This window comes from Pinus tabuliformis, chromosome 1_1 (genome assembly GCF_031772625.1).
Source record: "Pinus tabuliformis cultivar Carrire ecotype Pingquan chromosome 1_1, CPIR1, whole genome shotgun sequence".
Taxonomy (NCBI): domain Eukaryota; kingdom Viridiplantae; phylum Streptophyta; class Pinopsida; order Pinales; family Pinaceae; genus Pinus; species Pinus tabuliformis.
In genome coordinates, this window is record NC_142297.1 from 94,534,634 (window position 1) to 94,548,041 (window position 13,408).

The window sequence follows — 13,408 nt, forward strand, 5'->3', positions numbered from 1 at the left end:
CTGTGGGCATCTGCCGAAGGATCTGGGCAAAGTTGTCCATCATCGCGTTCCTCTATCACTCGAGGGCTTCTTCGAGCAATATTTTGAACGGATCTCCTGGTACCTCATCTTTCTTTTATTCTACCATGGGAGGTGTTGGGGTTTGTGAGGATGGTCTTGTAAAGGTTCAACCAGTTCAAGACCTAACTCCTTATACCCTGACCTTGTTGGGGACATGCAAAGAAAAATAGAGAAAGAGTAGACTCCCCTGATACCTTTGATCCATACTTATGCAGGAATGCAATAGAAAATAGATATAAACATAAACACAGAGATGCAACAAGAATAAAACTTCATTTCATTAATATCGAAGAACTGAAATATGCTTACATACAAAATGGAAATAAACTAGCTCGGGCGATGGTAGCTTATCTCTGAGAAGAGATGTGGTGGCTACATGCCTCTAAACTGTGTTACAATGAGGCTCAAAGGCCTATTTATTATTGAGAAACAATGGAAAACCCTAAACATCCAAAAACCTAACCCTAAGAGATAAAGCGCAAAAACTATGGGCCCAGTTTGGGTAAATTGGTACATCAACTTCTCAGGGTCGTAACTTTGGCATACGATCTCCGGTTGATGTGCATAATACCTCGTTAGAAATATCTATTCGAGGATTGCAACTTTCGAATGCAAACATTAGTCAAAATATTTTTTTTGCCCGATTTTCCCTAAACTGTGTTACAATTAAGGAAATTGGAAAACTGAAAGAGACAGTGGTGGGGGTCCAAGTGGAATAGGCGAGTGGCCACCAATATCCACTACTATATCTCACACATCATGCTCTTACCCCTCGAGCCCCGAGCAATTATTCAAAGAAAAATCATAAAAAAAGGAAAAATGCATATAAAGAAGGGTGTAAAAATCAAGGTCGGGGTACCTCATGTAACACGATTTCTCCCTCCATTACATTATATACCCAAGTGTGGGCTTCCCTTTTATTAGTTACCCTTGTACCCTAGCATGTGGCCTAGGGCTGCCCCCTCTCATCCCCTACTTCATTCACCTCTCTACCACATACCACCACCTTTTAAAGGATGTACCTTGAACATATTATCCCCTTTAGAAGTAGAAACCACCTAATAGGATACTTGGTTAAACCCAATTAGAGTTTGGAGACATTGACACATCCCAAAGCCCATTATGGAAGGGCAGACCATTATGAAGTCCCAACTTTGGTCCATGGTTGGTAAGAAATTTTACTCGATTTCTCTAATGACTTGTTGTATTGGAAAGCTAGGGGACGCATTGGCTCTTATGCAGGATTGCAGATGGTCTCCATCTTGGGTTTGGTCTCCCTATATGTCGTCCTAACCCTCTAGAGGGCTACATTGGCACATGTAGGATGTGTGTTGAGAGCCATGGGCCTCCACAACAGTAGACATCACTCCATGGATCCTTGAGGATGTTTAGAGATTGCTCGAGATTCACCTATTGGACGAAGAAGATGCACGTCGTTCACCTTTGTCCAACTAGCCCCACGGATGTACCATGCACTTGGCAATTAGCCCAGGATTTGTAGGATGATGTGGTATCACCTACACCATCATCGAAGCCCTTACAGATGATCTACAAGCATCCCCAGTGGGAGCACCATAGGTTTATTGTTTGGCGAACAAAGGGCCAACCCCTTGTCCATCACTTTTGAGGGTCCTATTCTTTATGGCACCTATGAATCTCATCATGCCTCTTGGAGGGCCCTACGACATGTATTATTTATCATTTGGTCTCTTAAGAGGCTTATTATTTCATTTGTGAGCTAGTTTGGTGGGCTTGTCACCAAAAGATAGGTTATTAGCACATTATTTTATTTATGGGGCTTATGTAGGCCTAAGAGACTAATTCAAACTCCTCATTAGTGTATAAATAGAAGTGAGATGTGTTCATTCTCTCATCATCACTTTGGATCAGATCTCTCTTCTCTTTAGAGAATTTCACACTTTTTCTTGGAGGATGAATTGGAGCATGGATGGATTTTGATGTTTGTATTTGGTTTATCTTATCTTGGAGCTTCTCTATTGTCAAATTGTTGATGGTTGGATATGTTATATTACATGTAAGTATACACTTTTAATGCTATTCTTATTTTACTTTGTCATATACATTGGATTGAGAATTTCACTATTTTGTAGGGCTAATTGCTGCATGCATTTACTGCTTAAATTATGGAATTTTGTCTCTATATAACATCTCTCAATGTATGGGCCATGTAATGTTGAATGAAATTTCCTAGGGATAATTCTATCAACGAGTTCATCTTGATAAGCCATCACCTCTTACAAGTCGAAGTATAAAGCTATAAGGTTGCTTCCCCTTGTCCTAGAAGACAAGCGTGTAGAAATTCCCACTGTAGATCAACAGATTATGCAATATACTAAAGCAAATACAAGATTTACTTCTACAACAAACTTGCAGAAGCTTAATCGAATATGAGCAAGATCAAATAGAACACATATAACTGAGAATGAGAAATCAATCACATGAAACACAGAAGAATACTCTAGGAAAGCCTTAGTTAAAAACCTCGATCTCTGTATTATCATACAAGTGGAAATATGTCCGGATTACACAAAGCTTTAGCTCACAAGCTATCCAACTCTCAGTGCAATCCATCTGCTGCTCATAGACAGTCAAAGGCTTCTCACAAACCTTCTCCTCTGCCCTCCAAGCCTCCTATTTCCTTGCGCAGTTTTCCTTGGGGTCCAATGCTGCCACTTGTGTGAATTCACCTCTCACACAACTCACTAAACTATGAAATAACTACGTAATCTTGAACGAGATAATTCATTTTGCATGGATGAGTTTCCTTTATAGGAAAAATCCTCCAACTGATAGTACACTGTCCCTTCCTCTGATCTCAACTGGGTCTCTGACTGAATTGACATGCATGAGTTATTTATGAGAGAATATTCAGTTATCTGGAGAGCAGCAATTACATGCATGCAAACATTAACTAACTGAACTCACAATTAGTTCAACAAACTATTTGAACTAATCTAACTGGACTTAACTCAGTTAATTGAGCTAACTAATTACAACTCAAATTAAAACTCATCCTTATCTCTTTAACTAAGGGACAAATTCCTCAATTAATGGGATAACTGTTGCATGTCTTCACATAGACTCCATGTTTGATTTTCTCCAACTAATTAACTCAAGATGAATTAATTAATTATTTTACAAACAGCTGCTAAGATCAAATTCGAATCTTAATTCTTAATTTTAGTTCAGGGACTAACTAAAATTGGAATCTATCCTGAAATGTTATTTATAACAATGCTATTTTTAGCACTTCCATTTTTCATTCCTTGTTGCTATGTCCAACACTAGTACCCGAACTGCTATTTTTAGCATTTCTTGTTGCCATTTTCAACACTCCCTCTCAACAAGAAAGACATTCAACTCGAACCCAACCCTGAACCTTTGGAATGTTTTGCATGCAACACTTCTCCCAAGTGTTATTGCTCAAACAACTCTATAAACAAAAAAATCTCCCAACTGACCTCTCACTTGGGCTAGAAACACCCTCTAATGCTGAAGCTCCCTCTGCCGCTGACAAGTGCTCCCTCTCTGACCTCTAAGTTGCTACAACACTCCATGCATCTCGCACCATTGCACACCTCTCTGTGCCATCCTGCACTAGTGCAACACTCCTGTGCCTCTCACATTGTTGCAGCCTGCTAGCTCTGCACTGTCTTGGGATTCCTGCACTGTAGCTCTCTTTGCCGCTCCATCCGCATCTGTCTCTACCCACTCAGCCAATCCTGCTACTCCTCGTCGAGGCTCCCGTAGCAAGGTCCAATCAAAGAGGTTGGGTACCTCAATGATCTTGCCCCTATTCCAGCCTTCTTGGGACTATCACTCCACATCGCCCCACCTCTGACCTGGAGGTATGGATGCATGTGATCCCTCTGCCCACCTGGCTCGAAATTTCCCGCTACTAGAGGTCTCTGCATGAGTGGATGCCTCCACTCGGTCTCCTCTCGGCTTCTCCATTTGTGGCTGCTCCACAACCTCCTGAAGCTGCTTCACCAATTGTGGCTCCTCCAAAATTGTCTGAAACTTCTTATGGCGTTGCATGTTGAGAGATAATGTACTCTCCATATCAACCACCAAGTCCCCATCAATTGTCTGCTCCTTAAGGCTTTGCATGCATCTTGAACCTCAAGAGCATACAGGTTCTTGACTCATGAACCGATCTGCTTCACCTGTCTAGTGGTGATGTATCGAAGGAAAACCTTGCCCTTACTGAAGACTACATCATAGCCTTTGTCTTCCAGCATTGCGATCGACACCAAATTTTTCTTCAGTCCTGGTACATACTTGACATCGGTCAAGGTAATGCAAGCTCCATGCTCCCTCTGAAAAACAACCGTGCCTACACCTGAGACACTATACTTTTAATCATTACCAATCGCTATGAGTATCTGGAGATCTTTCTCCTCCAAGGTACTAAACAAACTCTTGTCACTGGTCATGTGGAAAGAAGCTCCACTGTCAAGAAACCAACCACATCCCACCATGGATGAAACCATGCATGCGAAGAGGGTGAAATCCAACTTGAACTGTGAATTCAATGCCTCACCTTCAGATCCTTCCTTGGATCCCATCTTGGATTTCTTCAGTGGACAATTTGTAGCCAAATGGTCCACCTCATGACAATGAAAGCATCACACTTTCGATTTGTCAAACTTCTTCCCACCATGGAAAGAACTGGATTTGGGATGAGAATCCTTCTCCTTCCCTTTCTTTGCCTTACTCGCTAAGGCACAATTTTCTTCATCCTCCTTGGATGAAGAAGATCCATCTCTGGTGCTTCTCCGTATCTCCTCCTGCATCAGATTCGACCAAAGTCGTTCCCAATCTGGCAGTTTCTCTCTTCTGTTTACTGAGTCTTGGTAGCTATGCTAGCTCTTAGGAAGACCGAGGAGAGCTAGACTCACCATGTCGTCATCGGCTGTCATGATCCCTACACTTCCAAGCTCATCCCTGCATGTGGTGAGCTTGTTCAGAAAGGTAGAGATCGTGCCGCCCTTTTCACACTTGATTTTCCGAAGCTTGTCTTTCAGCACCAGCTTCCTCTGATCGCTACTATTCTGATATATATCTTTCAATGTTTTCCACATCGAAAACGGTGTCTCCTTCCCATGGAGACTCGAGACTATGTGGTCTCGAACTCCCTCCAGAAGGATTCTCCTTGCTCTAGCCACACATTTCTTCCATTTCGCCAATTCAGTAGCATTAGCTGTTGCTGGCTTGGGGACTTCTTGATCAATGAAGTCCTTTAGACTATTATCCTCTAATACTGCTTCCATGCGATCCTTCCAGGCTATATAATTTGAGCTGCCATCAAGGGCATACTCGAGTCTTAAACCGTTGAACACCATTGGTGAAATTGAGATGTGATAAGAACTCGATTTCTATATTCAGGAACCTCAAACTTTGAACTTCTCCCTTCTTGTATACTGTTCTCTCCTTTGATCACCTTTGCTCTGATACCATGTAGAAATTCCCACTGTAGATCAACAGATTATGCAATATACTAAAGCAAAATACAAGATCTACTTCTACAACAAACTTGCGGAAGCTTAATCGAATATGAGCAAGATCAAATAGAACACATATAACTGAGAATGAGAAATCAATCACATGAAACACAGAATAATACTCTCGGGAAAGCCTCAGCTAAAAACCTTGATCTCTGTATTATCATACAAGTGGAAATATGTCTGGATTACACAAAGCTTTAGCTCACAAGCCGATCCAAGTGGATATTGGTGGCCACCTGCCAAGTCCACCTGGACCCCCACCATTGTTTCTCTCAGCATTTTCAGTTTCCTTAATTGTAGCACAACTTACTATTTTTAGCAGTTTTTTCGGGTCCTGAACTTCCGGAGTCGTTTTGAGGCCCTAAACGATGTTTTTTGGGAAATCTAGGGGCAACATGGGTCCATGGACTGATGTTTCACTTCCCAAAGTGGTAGTGCTCAGATAGATCTTTCTAATGAGCTATTGTACGCGTCAAACGAAGATTGTATGCCAAAGTTATGACCCCGAGAAGTTGATGTACCAATTTACCCAAACGGGGCCCACAGTTTGGCGTTTCATCTTCTAGGGTTAGGTTTTGGAATGTTAAGGGTTTTCCATTGTTTGTCAACAATAAATAGGCCTTCGAGCCTCATTGTAACACAGTTCAGAGGCATATAGCCACCACATCTCTTCTCAGAGATAAACTCCCATTGCCCTAGCTGGTTTATTTCCATTACTGTTTGTAAGCATATATCAGTATTTTACATTAATGAAATGAAGTATTATTTCCGCTGCATATCTATGTTTATGGTTATCTCTGTAATTTGTTGCGTTCCTGTTTAAGTCCGGATCAGTGGTATCAAAGCGGTCTGCTTTTTCTCTGTTTTTCTTTGCATGTCCCCAATGAGGTCAGGATATAAGGAGTTAGGGCTTGAACTGGTCGAACCTTTGCAAGACCAGCCTCGCAAATCCCGACGGCCTCCCATGGCGGATGAGAAGAAAGACGAGGGGGTAGGAGATCCTATCAAAATCTTGCTCGAAGAAGCCCTCGAGCGACAACGGAGCGCGATGATGGACCGCTTTGCCCAAATCCTTCAGAGGCTACCCAGAAGCGACGCATCGGCTTCCAGCAGCTACTCTGGAAATGCCACGCCCTTTAAGGTACAAGTTAATTTTGAAATCCCCATATTCGAGGGTCAGATAGATGCAGATGTCGTAGATAAATGGTTAAATCCGCTAGAGGGTTATTTTTCTGTTCATGAATTTTCGAGTCGGGAAAAGATTGTTTTCGCTCTTCTCAAAGCAGCCCCCCACGTCAAGGATTGGTGGGAAACCTACTGTGAGCAGAAGGACGAAAATACCAGCTCACTATTTTCAGCCGCACCCACCTGGAATTCATTTCAGGATGCCATCAAGGAACAATACTACCCTGTCGGAAGCTATGAGGATGAATACATAAAGTGGACCATGCTGCGGCAGGGAAGGGACCAAGACGTGCTGTAGTTCACCAATCTTTTCCATACCCTTCACACAAAGTTGGGTATCAAGGATTCGGAGCAACATTTGATACTCAAATACCGCAGCTGCCTACACAGGTACATCCAGGAAGAAATAGAATTCTTGAACATCTCCTCGCTCGGCACAACATACCGATATGCCGTGAAGGTCGAGCAGAAGTTTAAACAAAAGAAGCGAGACTTTGGATCTGCGAATCCGAAGCAAGGGAAAGGTGCCCCAAAACGACATAACCAAGGACAAAGCCAAGGCAGGGCAGCCCAAGGCAACCTGCCAAAGCTGCAAGCCAAGAACAGCGCCGCGAAGCCGAAAAAGGACACAGGAAATTGGTGTGAGTTCCATAAGAGCTCCACTCACAACACAAGTGAGTGTTGGGCCAAGCAGTCATTGGTGGCTGAGCTAAAGGTTTCAGAATCAGATGCATGTTCCGACTCTGAGTCAGAACCTGACAAGGGGAATGACAAAGGGAAGCAGATCATTGATGCGGATCCCAACGCCACTGTTGCTACCGCCAAGATCCAGAAAAATGAACCCGAAGATCCAGAGGAGGAGGAGCGTCTCTTCCACTCCCAGATGTGGGTAAAGGGCTCCCCGCTATAGTTCATTGTCGATAGTGGGATCCAAAAGAACCTCATTTCGGTAGAGGTCGTGAAGCGGTTGGGCTTACCGACCACAACACATCCACAACCGTACACCATCAGGTGGCTTCACCAAGGACGTGATCTTCGCGTGAGCTAGTAGTGTCGCCTTCCATACAACATCAAGCCCTTCACGGATGAGGTATTGTGTGACATTGCTCCCCTTGAAGTTTGTGATGTATTATTAGGACAACCATACTTGTGGAAGCAACATGCTGTGTATGAATCAATGCCCCGTGCCGTTATTATTACATTGGGAAATAAGTTGTACATGATACCAGAGGTAGCACCGCCTACCGCCATCTCTTTGATTACTGCAAAACAATGCAGTAAGCTCATTTCCAAAACCGGGAAATTTGTTTTCCTGAAGATACGCCCTCAAGGAAAGAAGAAGACGTTGGCCACGGCTTCTAGACAGGGCCCCTCCGCACGACAACTACAGATGGACAAGGTCATGGAGGAGTACGAGGACATCTTCACCTCCCCCGCAGGGGTTCCTCTGCACTGTCAAGTCAAGCACTTCATCGATCTGACCCCAGGTGCGCCGCTACCCAATGGACCAAATTATCGGCGCTCCGTTTTGGAGAACGATGAAATCAAGAGGGAGATTCAGGAGCTCCTGCAGAAAGGTCACATCCGTCCGAGTTCATCACCTTGTGGGAGCCCGATCATGTTGGTACAGAAGAAGGATGGGACTTGGAGACTCTGTATTGACTATCGGGCGCTGAACAAGATCACTGTCCGTAATAGGTACCCGATCCCGCGGATTGATGACCTCCTGGACCAACTAAAGGGGGCGAAATATTTCAGCAAGATCGATCTGAAGTCAGGATATCACCAGGTACCAATCGAACCCTCTAATGTGTGGAAGGTTGCCTTCAAAGCCAAGGAGGGCCTTTTCAAATGGTTGGTTATGCCTTTCGGATTGAAGAATGCTCCTGCAACCTTCATGAGGCTAATGGATGACATCTTGCGGCCATTCACCAACTCATTTGTAGTGGTATACTTGGATGATGATCTTCAGCCAGAGTTGGGAAGAGCACCTCCACCACATCCGACAGGTTCTCCAAACACTACGGCAACACAAGCTCTGTGCCAATTTGGAGAAATGCACTTTTGGCATGACCCAGGTTCAGTATCTGGGATACATTATTGATGAACAGGGGGTGCATGTGGATCCAGCCAAGATCCAAGTCATTCGGGATTGGCCATCTCCAACCACTCTGACAGAGCTCCGCAGCTTTCTAGGTCTTGCCAACTTCTACCGCAAGTTCATGTTGGGGTTTTCTCATATCACTTGGCCCTTGAGTCAAGTCACCAAGGGAGGAGCGAAAGCAAAATTATTTTGGTCTGAATCTCAACAGAAGGCATTCATAGAGTTGAAAGATCGCCTCTGCATGGCACCAGTGCTCGCGTTACCAAATTTACAACAACCATTTGAGGTCAAGACAGATGCCTCTGACTATGCTATTGGGGCAGTCCTTACTCAACACGGGCATCCAATGGCATATCACAGTGAAACACTTTCAGACACAGTCCGGAAGTATCCCACTTATGATAAAGAGATGTATTCCATTGTGCAGGCCTGCCGACAATGGAAGCATTACATTTTGGGGAAGGAAACGGTCATCCACACAGACCACCGACCCCTGCAGTTCATACGGACCCAAGGGAAATTGCAGAATGATCGCCATCAGAAGTGGTCTACATACGTGCAACAGTTCCATTTGAATATCAAGTATAAGAAGGGCAGCACCAATAATGTTGCAGATTGCCTCAGCTGACAACCGATCATGGCGTTAACCACCGTGCTCAACTCTTGCAGGCACGAGACTTCTGATTGGCCACTTCTCTACAAAAGCGACCCAGAATTCAGCCACACATACCAGACACTCTTGGGGGGCTGGCATGTTCCAAATTTTCACCTCCAGGATGCCCTGTTATGCCACCTGGGTCACCTTTGTGTTCCTTCAAGCGAGCGTGCCAAGATGATTTGGGAAGCACACTACAGTCGGGTTGCTGGGCATTTCGGGGTCGAGAAAATGGTGGCAGTACTGCAAAAGTATTTCTATTGGCCGAATCTTCGACAGGATGTTGGGAAGTACATCAGATCATGTACTGCCTGTGCCATTGCCAAACCGACCATCAAGAAGCAAGGCCTCTATGCCCCGTTGCCTACCCCTAGTCGACCTTGGGAATCCATCTCCATGGATTACATGTCAGGGCTTCCTTCCACTAAGCATGGAAATGATTGTGTTTTTGTGGTCGTTGACAGGTTCTCGAAGATGGCCATTATGGCGGCCTGCAAGAAGAATATCACAGCAGAAGCCACTGCTAAACTCTTCTTTGAACGAGTGTGGGTGCACTTTGGGATCCCACAGTCTATCATCTCAGATCGGGACAGTCGGTTCCTCAGTACATTTTGGTCCAGTCTCTGGTCAATGCTAGACACCAAACTCACTAAGTCCACAACCTTCCATCCTCAAACTGATGGCCAGACAGAGGTTGTCAATAGGATGATTGTGCACATTCTGCGCATGTACAACTCAAAGCATCCACGCACATGGGACGAGAGCCTCCCCTATGTTCAGCACAGCTACAACCGAGCTCTTCACAGCTTGACTGGCCACAGCCCTTTTTAGGTGGGTTTGGGATTCCAGCCACTATGCCCCATTGATGTGGCCATGCCACTTGCAGCTACTCACACAGATTCGGCTCATGTCCAGTTCGAAACAGATAAGGCAACCAGCTTCATTGAGCACATCCAACATATTCGCCAGCAGGTCCATGACATTCTGGAGAAATCAAATGCCAAGTACAAGCAGCGACATGATCAACATCGGGTGCCACACAAGTTTCAGGTGGGCGGAAAAGTCTGGTTGCATTTGCAAAAGGAACGCCTTACTGGAGCCTATTGGAAACTGAGACCACTCCGATATGGTCCTTACACCATTACTAAGGCTGTGGGAGACAATGCATTTGAGCTCAACATTCCCCCATTCCTTGGCCTACACCCAGTGTTCAATGTGGACCGCCTTCGGCCATACTTTCCACCATTGCTAGACACATCCGACATTGCAGAACAACTCACACCCACAAAATTAAATCCAGATTGCATGGAACAAGCTGCAACTGATCGGATCATGGACACACAGATCAAGAACACTCGCCAACAAAATATCCAACTGTATCGAGTTGTCAAAGCAGGCCAACTCCTTCACCAGCGCAAGTGGCTCACCAGGGACCAAGTTCAGCAAAAGTTTCCTCATCTCATGGAGGAACTCAACGCAATGGGGACCATTGCTTCCTAAGGGGGGAGGAATGATCCAGGTGGATATTGGTGGCCACCTGCCAGGTCCACCTGGACCCCCACCATTGTTTCTCTCAGCATTTTCAGTTTCCTTAATTGTAGCACAACTTACTATTTTTAGCAGTTTTTCGGGTCTTGAACTTCCGGAGCCGTTTTGAGGCCCTAAACGACGTTTTTTGGGAAATCTGGGGGCGACATGGGTCCATGAATTGATGTTTCCCTTCCCAAAGTGGTAGTGCTCGGATAGATCTTTCTAACGAGCTATTGTACGTGTCAAACGAAGATTGTATGCCAAAGTTACGACCCCGGGAAGTTGATGTACCAATTTACCCAAACGAGGCCCACAATTTGGCGTTTCATCTTCTAGGGTTACGTTTTGGAATGTTAAGGGTTTTCCATTGTTTTTCAACAATAAATAGGCCTTCGAGCCTCATTGTAACACAGTTCAGAGGCATGTAGCCACCACATCTCTTCTCAGAGATAAGCTACCATCGCCCTAGCTGGTTTATTTCCATTACTGTTTGTAAGCATATATCAATATTTTACATTAATGAAATGAAGTATTATTTCCGCTGCATATCTATGTTTATGGTTATCTCTGTAATTTGTTGCGTTCATGTTTAAGTCCGTATCACAAGCTATCCAGCTCTCGGTACAATCCCTCCGCTGCTCATAGACAGTCAAAGGCTTCTCACAAACCTTCTCCTCTGCCCTCCAAGCCTCCTATTTCCTTGTGCTGTTTTCCTTAGGGTCCAATGCTACCACCTGTGTGAATTCACCTCTCGCACAACTCACTAAACTTTGAAATAACTGCACAATCCTGAAGGAGATAATTCCTTATGCATGGATGAGTTTCCTATATAGGAAAAATCCTCCAACTAATAGTACACTGTCCCTTCCTCTGATCTCAACTGGGTCTCTGACTGAATTGACATGCATGAGTTATTTATGAGAGAATATTCAGTTATCTGGAGAGCAACAGTTTCATGCATGCAAGCATTAACTAAGTGAACTCACAATTAGTTCAACAAACTATTTGAACTAATCTAACTGGACTTAACTCAGTTAACTGAGCTAACCAATTACAACTCAAATTACAGCTCATCCTTATCTCTTTAACTAAGGGATAAATTCCTCAATTAATGGGATAACTGTTGCATGTCCTCACATAGACTTCATGTTTGGTTATCTCCAACTAATTAACTCAAGATGAATTAATTAATTATTTACAAACAACTGCTAAGATCAAATTCGAATTTTAATTCTCAATTTTAGTTCAGGGACTAACTAAAATTGGAATCTATCCCGAAATGCTATTTATAGCAATGCTATTTTTAGCACTTCCATTTTTCATTCCTTGTTGCTATGTCCAACACTGGTACTCGAACTGCTATTTATAACAATGCTATTTTTAGCATTTATTGTTGCCATTTTCAACAAAGCGAAATAGTCTTAAGGCCTCCTTGACCAAGAAAGAAGATCCTCATTCATATTTATCATATACTCCATTCTCCCAATACTAGGGCACTGATCTACCAAGAGGTGGTCACTAAAAAATTAACTCTTTTTCACCTTCTTCTAGGTCTAGCCAAGTTGGGTCACCTAGGGAATCACTTTTTTGACAAAGTAGCCCTCCAAAAAGTTCAATCTACTAGCCTCTCCTGCGCTGGTGTGTCCTCAAGGCTTCCTCCAATTTTGAAGCCATTCCGACAGTGGAGTTGTGAGATAACCCAAGACCTAACTCCGAGATCAAACTTTGCCCTAACATCCCCAAGGCTAGTGCCTCATAGGATCAATTTGACACCTTTAAGTGAAAATTATTGCTTTGATCCTTCCCCCCTTCTTGTCTAGGTTAAGAACATCATTGGTTGCTAAATTCTTGCCCCTTACCCTAGGCTGGGTTCACTTGGCCTCGTGTGGTCCCGCACCTTTGAAAAGTCAAATCTTCAAGAACCATTTGGGAAGTCAAGTTCAATAAGGATTTTAGGATTGGGAAACTCCTTCATAAGGCATATTACCCTAAGCCTAACCCTTAAGTACTCAGCTCCTTCTCTTAGAAATCTTCGTACCTTGCTTGATAAGCAAGAAAGCTCTATTCTTAAAAGCCCTTAAAGGGAAAGTATTATAAGGGTCACTTTATATCCATTGGTTGATTCATCCTTCACAAGTGACCTTTTATATACCGGGTCTCCTCCCATCGGTGAAAGTCCGTAAAGAGCAGGAAATCTTAGCTGTGGTGATAGTGGGCTACGCCTCCATCGTTGCCCTTTAGGAATCCCTCTTATGCCCCCTGCCCGTTTGAGTGGCAACAAGCCCCAAAATTAAACACAACTTGTAGTACATATAACTGACTTCAAGATATAATCCTTTATTACAA